The sequence below is a fragment of the Gossypium hirsutum genome, chromosome A04 (genome assembly GCF_007990345.1).
Source record: "Gossypium hirsutum isolate 1008001.06 chromosome A04, Gossypium_hirsutum_v2.1, whole genome shotgun sequence".
In the NCBI taxonomy this organism is placed as follows: domain Eukaryota; kingdom Viridiplantae; phylum Streptophyta; class Magnoliopsida; order Malvales; family Malvaceae; genus Gossypium; species Gossypium hirsutum.
Genome location: NC_053427.1, coordinates 4,883,732 through 4,900,164, shown reverse-complemented (window position 1 = coordinate 4,900,164; position 16,433 = coordinate 4,883,732). Strand labels below are relative to the sequence as shown.

The 16,433-nt window shown below is 31.2% G+C and overlaps 1 long non-coding RNA gene, 3 other non-coding genes and 1 pseudogene across 4 annotated transcripts; 1 reads left to right on the top strand and 4 right to left on the bottom strand.

Annotated features, from left to right (window-relative positions):
- Positions 1-3,096: 3,096 nt before the first annotated feature.
- On the bottom strand, positions 3,097-3,169 carry TRNAF-GAA (transfer RNA phenylalanine (anticodon GAA)). The gene has a single exon. It is a non-coding gene; the product is annotated as a tRNA-Phe (tRNA).
- Positions 3,170-3,356: 187 nt separating this feature from the next.
- TRNAF-GAA (transfer RNA phenylalanine (anticodon GAA)) lies at positions 3,357-3,429 on the bottom strand. The gene has a single exon. It is a non-coding gene; the product is annotated as a tRNA-Phe (tRNA).
- A 1,491-nt stretch (positions 3,430-4,920) lies between these two features.
- Positions 4,921-4,993, bottom strand: TRNAF-GAA (transfer RNA phenylalanine (anticodon GAA)). The gene has a single exon. It is a non-coding gene; the product is annotated as a tRNA-Phe (tRNA).
- Positions 4,994-7,776: 2,783 nt separating this feature from the next.
- On the top strand, positions 7,777-9,028 carry LOC121227877 (uncharacterized). The gene is made up of 2 exons (XR_005925397.1): positions 7,777-8,372; positions 8,677-9,028. It is a non-coding gene; the product is annotated as an uncharacterized lncRNA (long non-coding RNA).
- Positions 9,029-9,507: 479 nt separating this feature from the next.
- Positions 9,508-10,741, bottom strand: LOC107948622 (dynein light chain 1, cytoplasmic-like; annotated as a pseudogene).
- Positions 10,742-16,433: the final 5,692 nt, after the last annotated feature.

Here is a 16,433-nt window from a genome sequence, read left to right as displayed (position 1 = left end):
AAATATTATTAAGATAAATATTAAATTAAATTTAATATTAAACTATTAAAATAATATTATTTTTGAAATAGTTAATCTGAAATCAAATTCTCTGGTAGAGTTCCAGTAGGAGTATAACTCTTCCACTGCTCAACCACTGAAGACCAACCATCGCCGGCCACCGGAACACTGCCGTCGTAGCCGGTGATGCATGTGCAACACCCTTACGAGACTCCGAGCCAGTTTAGCTGCTGCTAGTTTGATCCGAGTCATTGACGATCTGATCGATCCGGTCTAACCACCAATCAATACAAGTTGTGAAAGTGGATCGAAGACATGACCCTTGGAGAACTTTGTCTAACACCCTCCTTTATGGATATTTTTTAAAGACGATGAACGTGGATCGAACACGTGACCTTTTGATCTTCAGTTTGAGGCTCTCCCAACTGAGCTATACTCGCAACTGTGAGTAAAAAAAATAATTACATTGAGTATGAATTGCATCGAATTTCCCTTACTTGATCAAACAACAAAATTCAAGTTCAGTAAATGATAAAAAGCTATGAATATTTTAAAATTTTTATTTCAACTACATTAAATGAACACTAAGGTATGGATATTTAAAAAATGTTGTGAAAGTTGATCGACCAAGTGACCCTTCAAGTATTTAGTCTAACACTCTCCTTTTTGGAACCTTTAGATCTTCAGTCTGACGCTCTCCCAACTGAACTATCCTCGCAATTATAAGTAAAAAATAATTATTATTATATTGAGTATGAATTGCATCGAATTCCCCTTATTTGATCCAACAACACAAAATTCAAGTGCATTAAATGATAACTAAGCTAGGCATATTTTAAGAATGTTATTTCAACTACATTAAATGAAAATTGAGGTATGGATATTCTAAAAATATAGTGAAAGTGAATTGACCAAGTGATCCTTCAAGTATTTACTCTAACACTCTCCTCTATGGATAATTTTAAAATGCGATGAACGTGGGCCGAACATCTTTATTCTGACACTCTCCCAACTAAGCTATCCTCGCAGCTATAAGTAATAATAATAATTATATTGAGTATTATCCCATCGAATTTCCCTTCCTTGATCGAACAACCCAAAATTCAAGTATATTAAATGATAACTAAGCTATGCATATTTTAAAAATGTTATTTCAACTACATTAAATGACAAGTGCACTATATATATCTAAAAAAACGACTATGAAAGCATATCAAAGACGTGACCTTTGAAGAATTTAGTCTATCACTCTCTATTTATGGATATTTTTAAAATGCGATGAACTTGGATCAAACACGTGACCATTATATCATCAATTTGATGCTCTCCGAGCTGAGCTATCCTCACAATTGTGATTAAAATTAATAATAATTACATTTAGTATGAATTCCATCGAATTTCCCTTTTTTGATCAAACAACCTTCGTTACATGATAACGAAGCTATGGATATTTTAAAAAGTTATTTCAACTATATTAAATGAAAACTGAGGTATGAGTATTTTAGAAATGTTGTGAAAGTGGATAGACCAGCTGACATTTTAAGTATTTAGTCTAACACTATTTTTTATGGATATTTTTAAAATGCAATGAACGTGGATTGAACACGTGACCTTCAGATCCAGTCCAGGGGACAAATCAATAGGAAATGCTATTTGCTTCGTAAGAATAAGAATTCACTTCTATGAAATGAAAAAGTTTCACAGGAATTGTCTTGATCGTCAAATATCATTGAGAAATAGGAAGAATCGAACGATTTCCTGCAATTCTTCCTAGTATGGAATGACTAAAGAATCAAGCTACAAGTCTCGATCTATACAAAACGCACTGGATTTTTGCTTTCGGCTTCATTGATAGCAGAAGACCCTTACTCTATAGGGGTGCTAGCGTTTTACTAATAGAATATCAAGTAAAGGGGCCTAAAAAACGTAATAGGTTGCTACTCTAGGCTCGCTTTGCTTCTTCAAGATCCACCCCTTATTAAAAATTAAAGCGCTAACGTGCCTTATATTATTTAGTAAAGCAACCTTTCACATTAGGCGCTCATGTTTTTTGTCTGGCTGGAAGCTGGCGGCAAGGCTTGCTTAACCAGATACACGGAATTGGGATCTCCTCTCATGCAACTATTTCTATCGGGAAAGCCTCATTTATTCAAAGGGCAGATTTTTTTAACCCTTTTTGCTCGTAAGTAAGCGTTGGTAGGAATCAATAGGACGACCTGACACGCTCTCCAACTGAGCTATCCTCACAATAATGAGTATAAATATTAATAATCACATTGAATATGAATTGGATCGAATTTCCCTTACTTGATTAAACAACCCAAAATTCAAGTTCAATAAATGATAATTAAGCTATGAATATTTTAAAAAAAATTCAACTAAATTAAATGAAAACTTAGGTATGGATATTTTAAAAATACTATGAAGGTCGACCCTTCAAGTAACTAGTCTAACACACTCCTTTATGGATATTTTTAAAATGTGATGAATGTGGATTGAACACGTGACCTTCAAAACTTCAATCTAACACTCTCTCAATTGAGCTATCCTCACAACTATAAGTAATAATAATAATAATTAAATTGAGTATAATTCAATCGAATTTCCCTTCCTTGATCCAACAACCCAAAATTCAAGTACATTAAATGATAACTAAGCTATGCATATTTTAAAACTGTTATTTCAACTACAGTAAATGACAAATGTGCTATGTATATCTAAAAAAAAGACTATGAAAGCATATCAAAGAGGTGACCCGAGAAGAATTTAGTCTATCACTCTCTATTTATGGATATTTTTTAAATGCGATGAACATGGATCAAACATGTGACCATTAGATCATCAATTTGTTGCTCTCCCAACTGAGCTATCCTCACAATTGTGATTAAAATTAATAATAATTACATTGAGTATGAATTTCATCGAACTTTCCTTACTTGATCCAACAACCCAAGTATGCATATTTTCAACATGTTATTTGAACTACATTAAATGTAATGAAAATTGAGGTGTGGATATTTTAAGAACGTTGTCAAAGTGGATAGAAGACTTGACCCTTGAAGAATTTAGTGTAACACTCTCCTTTATGTTTTAAAATGCGATGAACATGGATCGAACACGTGACCTTCAGATCTTCAGTCTGACGCTCTTCCAACTAAGCTATCCTCGCAATAATGAGCATAAATAATAATAATTACATTGAATATGAATTGCATCAAATTTCCCTTGATCAAACAACCCAAAATTCAAGCTCTTTAGATGATAACTAAGCTATGAATATTTTAAAAGTGCTGTGAAAGTGGGTCAACCACCTCAAGTATTTAGTCTAACAGATTCCTTTGTGGATATTTTTAAAATGCGGAGAACGTGGATCAAACACGTGACCTTCAGATCTTCAATCTGACGCTCTCCCAACTAAGCTATCCTCGCAACTATGAGTAAAAATAATAATAATTAAATTGAGTATTAGTTCAATCGAATTTCCCTTCCTTGATCCAACAACCCAAAATTCAAGTACATTAAATGATAACTAAGCTATGCATATTTAAAAAATGATATTTCAACTACATTAAATGACAAGTGCACTAAATGATATTTCAACTACATTAAATGACAAGTGCACTATGTATATTTAATAAAAAAAAAGACTATGAAAGCGGAACGAAGACGTGACCCTTGAAGAATTTAGTCTATCACTCTATATTTATCGATATTTTTAAAATGTGATGAACTTGGATCAAACACGTGACCATTAGATCATCAATTTGACGCTCTCCCAACTGAGCTATCCTCACAATTGTGATTAAAATTAATAATAATTACATTAAGGATGAATTCAATCGAATTTCCCTTACTTGATCCAACAACCCAAAATTCATGTACACTCTCCTTTATGTTTTAAAATGCAATGAACGTGGATCAAACACGTGACCTTTAGATCTTCCATCTGATGCTCTCCTAACTGAGCTATCCTCGTAATAGTGAGAATAAATAATAATTACATTGAATATGAATTTCATCAAATTTCCCTTACTTGATCAAACAACCCAAAATTCAAGTTCATTAGATGATAATTAAGCTATGAATATTTTAAAAACATTGTGAAAGTGGGTCGACCACCTCAAGTATTTAGTCTAACTCACTCCTTTATGGATATTTTTAAAATGTGATGAAAGTGGATCAAACATGTAACCTTCAAATCTTCAATCTGGCGCTCTCCCAACTCAGCTATCCTCGCAACTATAAGTAATAATAATAATTAAATTGAGTAGTAATTCAATCAAATTTCCCTTCCTTGATCCAACAACCCAAAATTCAAGTACATTAAATGATAACTAAGCTATGCATATTCTAAAAAGGTTATTTCAACTACATTAAATGACAAGTGCACTATGTATATTTAAGAAAAAAAGGCTAGGAAAGCGGATCGAAGACATTACCCTTGAAGAATTTAGTCTAACACTCTCCATTTATCGATATTTTTAAAATGCAATGAACTTGGATCAAACACGTGACCATTAGATCATCAATTTGATGCTCTCTCAACTGAGCTATCCTTACAATTGTGATTAAAATTAATAATAATTAGATTGAGTATGAATTTCATCGAATTTCCCTTACTTGATACAACAACCCAAAATTCATGTACATTAAATGATAACGAAGCTATGCATATTTTCAAAATGTTATTTCAACTACATTAAATGTAATGAGAATTGAGGTGTGGATATTTTAAGAATGTTGTCGAAGTGGATAAAAGACATGACCCTTGAAGAATTTAGTCTAACACTCTCCTTTAAGTTTTAAAATGTGATGAACATTGAATATGAATTGCATCAAATTTCTCTTACTTGATCAAACAATCCAAAATTCAAGTTCATTAGATGATAATTACTATGAATATTTTAAAGAATTTATTTATGCGATGAATGTGGATTGAACACGTGACCTTCAAATCTTCAGTCTAACGCTCTCCCAATTGAGCTATCCTCGCAATTGTGGGTAAAATTGATAATAATTACATTGAATATGAATTCCATCCAATTTCCCTTACTTGATTCAACAACCCAAAATTCAAGTACACTAAATGATAACTAAGCTATGGATATTTTAAAATTGTTATTTCAACTACATTAAATGAAAACAGAGGTATGGATATTTTAAAAATGTAGTGAAAGTGGATCGACTAGGTAATGGATATTTTCAAAATGCGATGAACATGGTTCAAACATGTGACCTTTAGATCTTCAATTTGACACTCTCCCAACTGAGCTATCTCGCAACAATGAGTGAAAATAATAATAATTACATTAAGTATGAATTGTATTGATTTTCTCTTAACATTGAGTATGAATTGTATTGATTTTCTCTTACTTGATCAAGCAACCAGAAATTCAAGTTCATTAAATGATAATTAAGCTATGAATATTTTAAAATTTTTATTTTAACTACATTAAATGAAAAATGAGCTGATATTTTAAAATTGTTGTGAAAGTGGATCCCACACCTGATTTGAGAACACATGGCCTCGTTTTAGATCCCAACAGAGGGGTTCGCACATGGGTTTCACACACGGCTTCGCACATACTGGGGTTTTATCTATGTTCATCAATGCTCTACTTCCTATATTTATGAGTTATATACAAAGATTTATGTTTAGATCCCACACCTGATTTGAGAACACAAAAACCTTAGTTTGGGAGAGGAAGTTGAAGATCCACTTGAGGGAAAGAGGTGAATTTTGAAAGCTTGAATCATTTTTCTTGAAATTTGATTTTAGTATTTGGTGGAGAACATGAACTTTTGGAATTGTTCTTGAAAATTTTGTGAAAATTCTCGGGTTTGAAAACTTGATTATTTATAAACTCTTTTTCCTAATTTTAATAGGATTATGAGTTATTTTAAAATTAGGGTTAGATTTGAATTAGGGACTAATTTGAAAAAGAAAACAATTTTGGGTTAGGCTATTTTGTAAATTCAACGCTTTTATGGGATAAAAAATGTAAAAATAAAATATTTTGACTAAATGTTTACTAGGGATTTCAAACTTGATACCTAAGGATAGACTAAGACCTTACCACTAAATCAACAAACTCATGCTTGTCAAATTTTTAACAAAAATAAATTTTAAGGAATTTTAAATTTTTCTTACCTTATGTTAACAAAAATTAATTAATTTTACTCCTATGTCATCTAGGCCTATTTTTGGGATGTGGCACCCCCAAGCCATCTACCAACATTGTCTCTTGCCACTACGGCAGTTGAAGCCAACCTCGAATTCGGGAATCTCGCCCCGTCTGTGTTCAGCTTAATACACCTCAAAGGTGGAGATTTCCTTTCTCAACATTGTCTCTGTCTCGTACTTGTCAAAACCATTTTTAAAAGGGATGTTTGAAAAACGGGGATCGACTTTTTAAAAAAAAATAAAAACGGGAGTCGCCACCAATCTTTTAGGTGTGATTGGATCACCTTATAAAATGCTTTATTTTTAAAACATTAATTTTGGTCTACGAAAGTCGAGAAAACGAATTCGGGAGTCGGTTACGTACGAGGAATGGTTAGCATCCTCGTAAAGCCTAAAAATTGGTACCTAATTGACTATCAAATGTCTTTAATGTCGGAAGTTTAAAATTTTTAAGATCTAATCCTCTTCAGAATATTTTAATTTTGAAAATTAGGGTTCACTTGTATCAAATGAATCAAAATATTACATCCAACAAGTTAGGAAGCAATATTTTTAAGACATTCGGAGCTAAGACAGCCCTTTTGAAAATCCCTATCTCAAAATGACAAAACGCTATATCCAGTAAGTTAGGACATAACACTTTGAAATTCCAAGACAATTGCTCGTATTTTGAAAACCTTAAAAACTTAGAAGGGTGCTTGACTATTCGAACTCAACGATAAAAGTCGCAACCCAGTAAGTTAGGGCACTACCTTTCTCGAGGCTTCCAAATACCAAGTATTGCCTTTTTATTTTTGAAAACTTTTGAGTAATTTGGCAAAAATGAATTTCTTTATTTAACGTTTACTCATGCAGAAGAATGGTGTTAATATATATCACAAGACAAATATACCAAAGGTAATAAATTACAACATGTTATAATTCATAATAATATAGGCAAATAAGAAATAACCTAAAATAATGAAATATACTCATCATAAGATGATTATGCTAAAAGATAAACCTATACAATATTAGTAAATAGAAATACAAAAACAATTCATAATAAATTAAAGAATATAAAAGTAGAAGTGGAAATCAAAATTTATAAAAATAAGGAGTGACAAAATAACACTTAAAAAAATAAATACGAATAATTAAAACACCAAATCAATATTTATGAAGAGGAGAAAAAAATGATAATATTTAAAAAACATATATATATAATAATTAACATATTTAAGTAAGTAAAAAAAGAATAAAAGAAAAGGATATAATAATATATAACAATTTAATATACATAGGAAAATATTTTTTTAAAAAAAACTTTATTATTAAAACAATTAGAAATATTATACATGTTAAATATTTTAAATAAATAATATAAAACATTACGATTTTTAAGAGAATAGAAATATAATAGATGATATTAAAAAAGGGATTATATGCACAAAATATATATAAAATATATAATGAAATATATAATAAAATATAATTTATAGATAAAATATACAATAATTTAATATAATGGATAATATATATAAATAAAAATAATAACTAATATTTATAAAAATAAATAATATAAAAATTATTTAAAATAAATTAAAAAAATAAAAAAAAAGATTAAAATTGAATTTAATTAAAGAATTTGGGGCTAAATGCCAAAATAATAAAATAACTGGGCCTAATTAAAACTCAAGCTAAAAGCCGAGGGACTCATTGGGTAATTAAACCCTAATTCCAAAACGACACCGTCTCCAGAATGGATTTTAAAGGCCGTTAGGATTAAATTAAAACAAATATAAAATATTAGGGCCGAATTAAAAATAAAATGAAATTATAAAATTTAATAAACCGGAAGGATCAATTGGGCAATTTGCCCATTTATCAAAAACGCGCGGATCCTCCTCGGATCATCGGGTCAACGCGCAGATCCTCTATTGAAACGACGGCGTTTAAATGCTTATTGAACTAAACTAAAACGACGCCGTATCCATTGCACTATATAAATCGTTTTTTGTTTCAAAAATCATTTTAAAAACCATTTCAGAAAAAAGAGAGAGAGAGAGAGAGAGCTTTAAAACTCTCTCAGAGCTCTGGCCAGTGGCCGTCTTGGCTCGTCCAGGAGCAGCATCGCCTTCGGCCAAATGCGCTTCACGCGCCACCATCTAAGCCACCGTGCTCGGCGGTTAGAGTTTTTACAGCTAAGGTAATTTCTTTACCATCTTTATAATGTATTTTCACTATATGCTGTATCAAAAAAATATATAATGAAAAGAAGATTAAAAATATATAATGAAAAGAAGATAAAGAGTATCACCTCTGTTCTTCCGTTAACTCTTTGATTTCCCCTTTTTTATATATTTTGTATCTACAAAAAAACCGCCCTTTTACATTGTTCTGATTCAGGTTTTTATAGCCACTGTTTACAACATAGATCTTTGGTATGTTCCTATTTGCTCGATTTCTTGCCATATGCTGTTGGTACTGTCCCTTTTTGGTTCCTTTTGTAGGTGAGTGAAGAAATCCCGATAGAAGATGCGCCGATGATGGCGCGATGTGGAGCTGAAGTTACGGCGCTGATGGAGGGCCACTTGGAACGTCATGAGTTGAAGGGTCACATCGCTTGGAATGCTTGCGGCGCAAACCCTAACTAGGGTTCCCTGAAGCTGAAGACAGATTGGGCCAATTGGGCCGATTAAATCTTGGGTTTAGAGTATCAGGGGTAGGGTGTAAATGGGTCTGCTGGGTAGTTCTAATTTTGGGCCTACAGGCTATTGTAAATGGACTATAAATGACTGTTTAATTTTATTTTTTAATTAATTTAATTCTTGCAAGCCCGAGTAAATTTGGGCTATTACAGTACTATTACCAGTAGAGGGCATAGAACTATGTTTAATTGATTTTGCTCAACACAACGAAAATTGAAGAATGTGATATACATTGAAATCTTCTCCTTGGAATACATATATTAACTTTAATTTAGCGTATTTGAATACATCAAACTCTAATCTTAGTTCAATTTTCACATTTCATTAAGCTTGTTATTTATGTGGCACAATTTTTCACTAAGTCATGTGTAATTTACTGATTAAAAAAAATTTAAATTATTTACACTTGATTTAAAAAAAAAATTCTTGAGGGAAGATAATAAACTCATTTTTCAAATGTGTTCAATTTAAGTCTTATGAATGAAAAAGAAAATCACTTAAAGACCTTTCCCTTTATATGTAATATGAGGTCCGACACAATTTGACTTTAGATTAATCGGAACACAATTTGATTCTGGAATGATCAAAACTCAATCTAACTATTGATTAGGACAAGAAAAAAAAAACCAAAGATTGCTAAAGTTGAAAACTCATCATTATTTGCCTTTTTTTCTCTCTTTAATTCTAATGACAAATATTCTTGTGCTGAACCAAAACAAATTATGTTATGCTTTGACTGTTTCTAAAGCATTGAACTGGTTTGGGTGAGATTGTGGAACAGCTGCACCCTTAAACAGCAAGAAAGCAAGGCTGCCAATGCAAAAATAAATGAAACAGCCAGAGCTGTGTGTCACAAATGAACCAAAATCTGTTCCAACTACGCATTGCCACCCTTCTCCATATGTTTTGTCAAATTACTGCATCATAATACAAAATTAGGGTTAAAAAATCGAGAAAATTAAAAAAAAATATTTCGAACCAAAATGTTTAGTTCGATTTTTAGTTACTATATAAGATATTTTAAAAAAAATTTAGAAGAACCGATAGAATTCTATTTTTTTTCTCAAAACTGATTCAATTAAACTATTATTGTTCTTATTACAAAGCCTTCATGATCAAAGCCATAACAAAAAGCATTGGAGACTGCATATTCAGGGGCGAAGCCAAGAATTATATGATGGGTGGAGATAAAATTAAAAAAGTTTGGGGATCAAAGTTAAAAATTTTATATTAAGATGACTTGAGCTAAACTTTTTAACTTTTAAAAGGGACCAAAATTACAATTTTTTTATTTAAAACAAACTAAAAAGATTAAACTGAACTATTTACATTTAAAAAGCACTAAAAAAACAATTAACCATTAAGCCAAGGGACCAAGTTTTTGCCTGCCTTGCCCCTTTTGGCTTCGCCCCTATACATATCACACATGAAATGAATCATTGGTACAATGCCATGAACCTCTAATTCATGCTCGTAAATGGTTCAATTTCCATAAACACTTTGCGGTGTGTCAGTACAGTGATGGAAGAACTCTTAAAACTTTTCAGTGATCAGGATTCAGTCCCCGACAATCTCAACTACAAAAAAGAAAAAGAAAAATTGCATTTACTTGTTATCTCACCTTCTTTACGAACCGCGCAATGTCGGTAGCTTCGGTGACGTCGAAGAAATCGAGGGCTTTAGCGGCAAGATGGAGGGCATCTTGTTGCATGGTTTGAAGCATATCAGTGTCACCAATGACTGCCTTGCCTTCAAGCATGGCTGATATAATAGATAATATGAAAGAAGTTCAACAAAGATTTGAGGTGATAAAATGAAAGCAAAAGTAGGGTATTTATGGATGAAAATAGAAGGCGTTAGCCGTTAGGTGCCAATGGATCAACCAGGCCAGGATTTTACATTTTGTGGTCGCCAATAGATTCAATGGAATATACGGAAATGAACCCACTTTGATACTGCAAAAAAATAACTTGAATTTGATGGATTTTGACTCCACCCAATTTTATAGAAGTGGTTTTTTTTTAATTTTTTATAAAATTTAATAATATCTAGGGAGTTAGTGCATTATTTGAGGTTTGAATTTAGTACATGTTTTTTCTATGCAAGTTAGTTTCTAAATTTAAGAATTGTTTCCGTGTTGGAATTCGAAAAAAAGTTTAGTTCCAAATGTGAGAATAATTGCTTAATTCAAGGACTAATTTGAACAAAAAGTTTAAACTCCAATGTGAGAACTATTACTAAGTTCAGGCTCCCAAAAATTGGATGAACCCTATTTCAGGGGGAACAAATTGGAATTGTGGAGTTTGATCTTTAATTTTTGGGATCAAATTAGGGATAACAATTGAGTGAGACGGGACAAATATTGTTAAATCCACCATTGCTCTACAGTTGGCACACTCTGCTCCACCATCCGTCATACTCTACTATGGATGTATAATATTGAAAACTACTATCACCTCCATCGATGTTATATGCATCCATCCTCAACCCACCTCACTCCATTTCAATTTAATTTTTGCTATTTATCTTTAATACTTTCTATCTATTTAAAGCCAAGTAAATATTTAAACATAAATTTTCAAAAAAAATTCAAACATAAAATATATGAATTTTTTCTATATTAAAATATTACATTTTTATCCTATTAATAGCTTACATATACAATGATACAATGGTAATTTCATATAATGGAGCAGGTTGGGGCGAGACAAGTAATTACTAGAACCACTCCATACCTACTATCCAAAAGAAAAATTCCACCCAGCATATTCACTTTTCATTATATATATATACTCCATTCGAAGTGAATAAGTTCAGAATCCATTGAATGATTCGGGTTTGTCATCTTTAGATTAAATTTCTATTTTAAATTTTAAATAAAATAAAATCGAAGAGAGAAGCATCATGGGCGAATTGAAGGGGGTAGGCAATGATCTTAACCCTAAAATATGATTAAAATAGAATTCATTTAATTTAATCCCTTTTATGGATAATGAAAATTTAAGGTAATATATAGGTTACCAAAATTACAAGAGAACCATTGTGGTCGTATATTGCAAACACGTGGATTACTCGTTTGTGGCTCATCAATATGGTTTAACAATGATGTTCATACTCTTATTTGTCAAGTTCTGCCAAATTTTGGTACGTTTCACATTTGGGATAAAGTTTTGACATATCTTTCCATATTCTTTGATATAATGGTTTTACAAAAGACCCTTCAATTATTTCGGAAAAATTAATTAATTCTTTTCTATTTTTTTATCTAATTGAGTTTTCAATTTAAAAAATTAATCGATTAAATCCTTTAACCATTAGATATAACCGTTTTGATGATGTCGTTATTAACGACCCGTGAGTCTATTATTTTTACATACATGGCATCTATGCGAATCAGTTTGTTAATGTGCTACATTAATAAAAAAATGTTAAATATTATAAAAGAATGTTTAATACTAATTAAATGAAAAAAAAACATTTATTAAAATAACTTCATCTTCCAAGCGATTGATGGTGTCATCGCGGCCTCTGATGACTATCTTTAACCAATAATGGCACCAAACCAATTGCCTTTTTCCTGACTTCTTGATTGTACCATGTATACCTGAGACAATGGACCTATGACTGTGAGAGATTTCAAACACTTCATTTTCCATGCGCACATGCAATTGTTGCATGTGTCTCGGCACGACTAAATTGCATGATCTATGTTGACGAACTGTACAAACTAGAACACATGTATAACGTATGGAAATCTGAATTCCCACATGTCTTAGATGAAAGCATGTGGCCACCTATATTGAGCGCTCCGTTCGAGTTGGTACCTAATATTTTGTTACGTCGCAAGCCAAAAGGTCGGCCGACTTCTACTCAGATACGCGACAATATGGATATTTGGAAAAAGACAAGTCAACCAAGGTTATGCAGTTATTGTAGGAACCCAAGGCATACGAGGCCAACATGTTCACACTTGGGGGAAACATTGAGGACAATACCTCATTAACACATTTATTTATTCATTTGATAGACAATTTGTTCATGTTTTCATTACTTCTCATTTTTTGGTAAATTGTGAATATTGATATATTATTGATGTAAAATACAGTAAAATACGATATAATCAATTCTTTTTCATTTTTCCATAGATTGTAAAATATATATACATTATGGATGAAAAAAACTGTATACAATACAAATTAAAAGTTAACGAAGTAAATGATGGTTTACATGACAAATCTTTAAAAAAATCATCAACATCACTGGACCGAATGTGTGTCACAACCCAATGGGTGTCGGTTGCTAGACGGATTTCTTTGTACAAGTTGGGCTTTCATCTCCACATCTTCGTCTTCGTTTTCATCTCCTTCCTTCGTGGTTGAGTGCAATGTCCTCCTACCTTGCTATCATATGTCCTCCATTCCACTAACATGTCAGCGTGAAGATGAGCCACCATGGTAGAATAGTGATGTGAGGGATGTTTGCGACACTATCGACAAATAAATGTATGGTGTCACATAATCCGATTGCGGATATAATGTTGAAATTGTCGAAGGTGGCAGATACGTCGATGTTGTTGTTGGCATTGGCATGTAATATGGTGTTGGGGACGAAGGTGGTGCAAAAAACATATCTACAGAAGGTGTTGAAGCAGATTATGGTGGTGCATAGTGTGGTGCTTGTGTAAAAATAATGGGGTTAGTGAAAGTACCAGAATAATATGAACCATACTGACCGAGAGGTGGTGTAGCCCTTGGTGCATCATGTTGGGTTGGAGCTGAAGTTTACTCTATTGAGGCATACACTCCCGACCTAGGATTGATGTGGGGGTTGTCTTGGTCTCCTAGTACGACATTGCCTAGTCCTTGCCTCTTTCGAAAGAAGATATGGCTTGCTGTGATGTCTGAACCACGGCAGGTAGTTCGGAGAGGTTGCCAATTTCAGAGCGAGAAATAGTTCGTGACTAGGTATGAAGTCATACCTATGCTCCCAAATGTTGATATATTGCCCATGGACTTTAGGCAAATCTTCATCGATTCTTCCTCACAAGTCGACCTTGTATAGTGCTTTGATGTCTTTGGGTGATGGTAGAATAGTTTGCCTAAACCCGAACTGTCGCAACACTCAACTGAATTCATGCATCTCCACCATCGTGTAAACTATCAATGACACTTTTACGTTCCGTATATTGGGATTGGCCAAAAATTCGACTAGGATGCATGCTGGAATTATCGGATCAGCACGCTTTCCTGCTACATAAGTAGAAAACATGTCTTACTGGACACATTTTCACTTTCTCTCCAAAATCAATTTATTTCCTTAAATATCCCAACAAACAACCTAAAACCATAATTTTTTTAATAAAATTTAGCTAGGTAAAATGAGTTGAAGGAAAGAAAAATGGATATTCTATGTTATTTTATTTTTTAAAAGGTTCAAAGTGTTATTATAGTTTTATTATTATAAATAAATTCATAATAATTTTTATGAGTTGATAATAATCCAAGTGTAATTTTGCATATTATTTTATGAGTTAATAAAATTATTAAAATAAATATTTCAAATTTTTAAAATGATTTCTTTAAAAAACTGTACATGTCCACTATTTAAAATTCTTCCAAAAATGTGAAAAAAAGAATCAGACACTTCAACATGCTATGTTTTTTTTGTCCTTAGCAGAAGCTGTTTAGAAAGTTTCAATGTTCACTTACAGTCCAAGAAAAGTGGGGTTTAGAGGATTTACGCATTGGTGATATTTTTAATTGGTTTGGGAAAAATAGAGTGTGATCTGAAGTTGGTTTGATTGCTAAAACTAGTTGGTACTTCGTGAAAATATCACATAATTATTCATATTTTACGTAATCAATCTTAAATTTTATCATCGTTCACAGTGTAATTTTAGGCGTATCTGTTTATAACAAGTATTAGATAAAATTATTATATTTCAATAGCCATATTTCTCTTAAATTATTTCACAATTCAAATGGAGACTACACAATCAAATTTTCTGCATTCAAGAATCATGCATAATATATTTCAATAATGGAATACTTCTCTATCATTTTCAAAATGAAAACAGGTAGATATTCATAGCAAGAATGATTCATACCAAATATATAATTTTTTCCTTATTTATAATCCCAATATAAGATCCATGACAATGAATACCTTTTAAACGTAATGAAATCTTTGAGATTGACTAGAAGATAATGTATTAACCATCACAATTTCTGTTCCTTCATATATTAATATATTAGTTCTTTCGAAGCTTTCAACTAATTTTGTACCACCAAATATTCCATTAATTTTGGTTTATTTTAGTACCAAATAAGATAAATACTTTCTACCTGTAAAGATAGTATTCATTATTACAATGTCAGTGACACATATAATTTCCTTCCTCAAAAAATATTAATAAAGGCATACGACAAGTATGTCATCAATTATCATTCACATCACATTGATAACCTTTTGAAGGTTTATCATGTTTTCACTTCTAGTGGTTATTACTATGCCACTTATCATATTCATGAGTATATAATTTAAATTTATTTTTATGCTTGCCAGATTTAATAGACTGACGTACTAATAAATTTTTCATTTAAAGGAAACTGATATCACAAAAGTTTATATCAATTTCATGAAATTAAAATTGTATCATAAACATAACAGTGGATTTAAATAAATAAATAAATAAATCATCGCTTTAGTATTACACTAAAAAATAAATAAATATTATTTTAATAATCTATATATTTATAATTTTTAAAAGGTTAAATGAAATTTTTATTATTTAGGGGGTAAAATGTAATTTTATTATTACTAATTTAAAATTTTATAAATTATAAAGGGCCTAAATTGAAAATTTACCATTTTAGGGGGCCCCTGGGTCTCTTAGTAGCTCTGCCACTGTCCACAAGTAGTGATAACGTATTATCAAATAAATAACAAAGAAAGTAAATGAACAAAAAGTAGGAGAACAGAAGGGAAGTATGTATTTTATTCATCAATAGAGATGTTTTACGATGCTTCTCTAAAATTTATATTTATAGACATAAAAAATATAAAAAATATAAAATTCAACTTCTAATAAACATTAAAGTCTTAATGTATATATCAAACTTCTAATCCACAGGTTGAACTTATATAGAATATTGAATCCATATTTTAGGTAGGATCAAATTTGAACCCGATTCAACCAAGCTCATTAACAATCAACATCTATTTGTATATTAACCTTTTTAGTTTTTTATTTTTTTTTATAAAAGCACCTCTTCAAATTCTCTTAATTTTAATATTGATCAAATTCGTCTCTCTAAAAAAATTATAATAATTTAATCTCTTTCAGTTTTAAAAGTGAACAACTAAACACAATTAATCATGACAAATAATGTTTTTCTTGTCAATTATATATAATTTAGATTAATATAATAACAAATTAAACTCTCAATGTTTACATATTCAGGCAATTTAATCTCAATCATAAAAAATTTGAAAAAAATGTATAAGATTTAAAAAATCTAAAAAGTTCCAAAGGAATATATAAAAAAAAACTTTAGCTT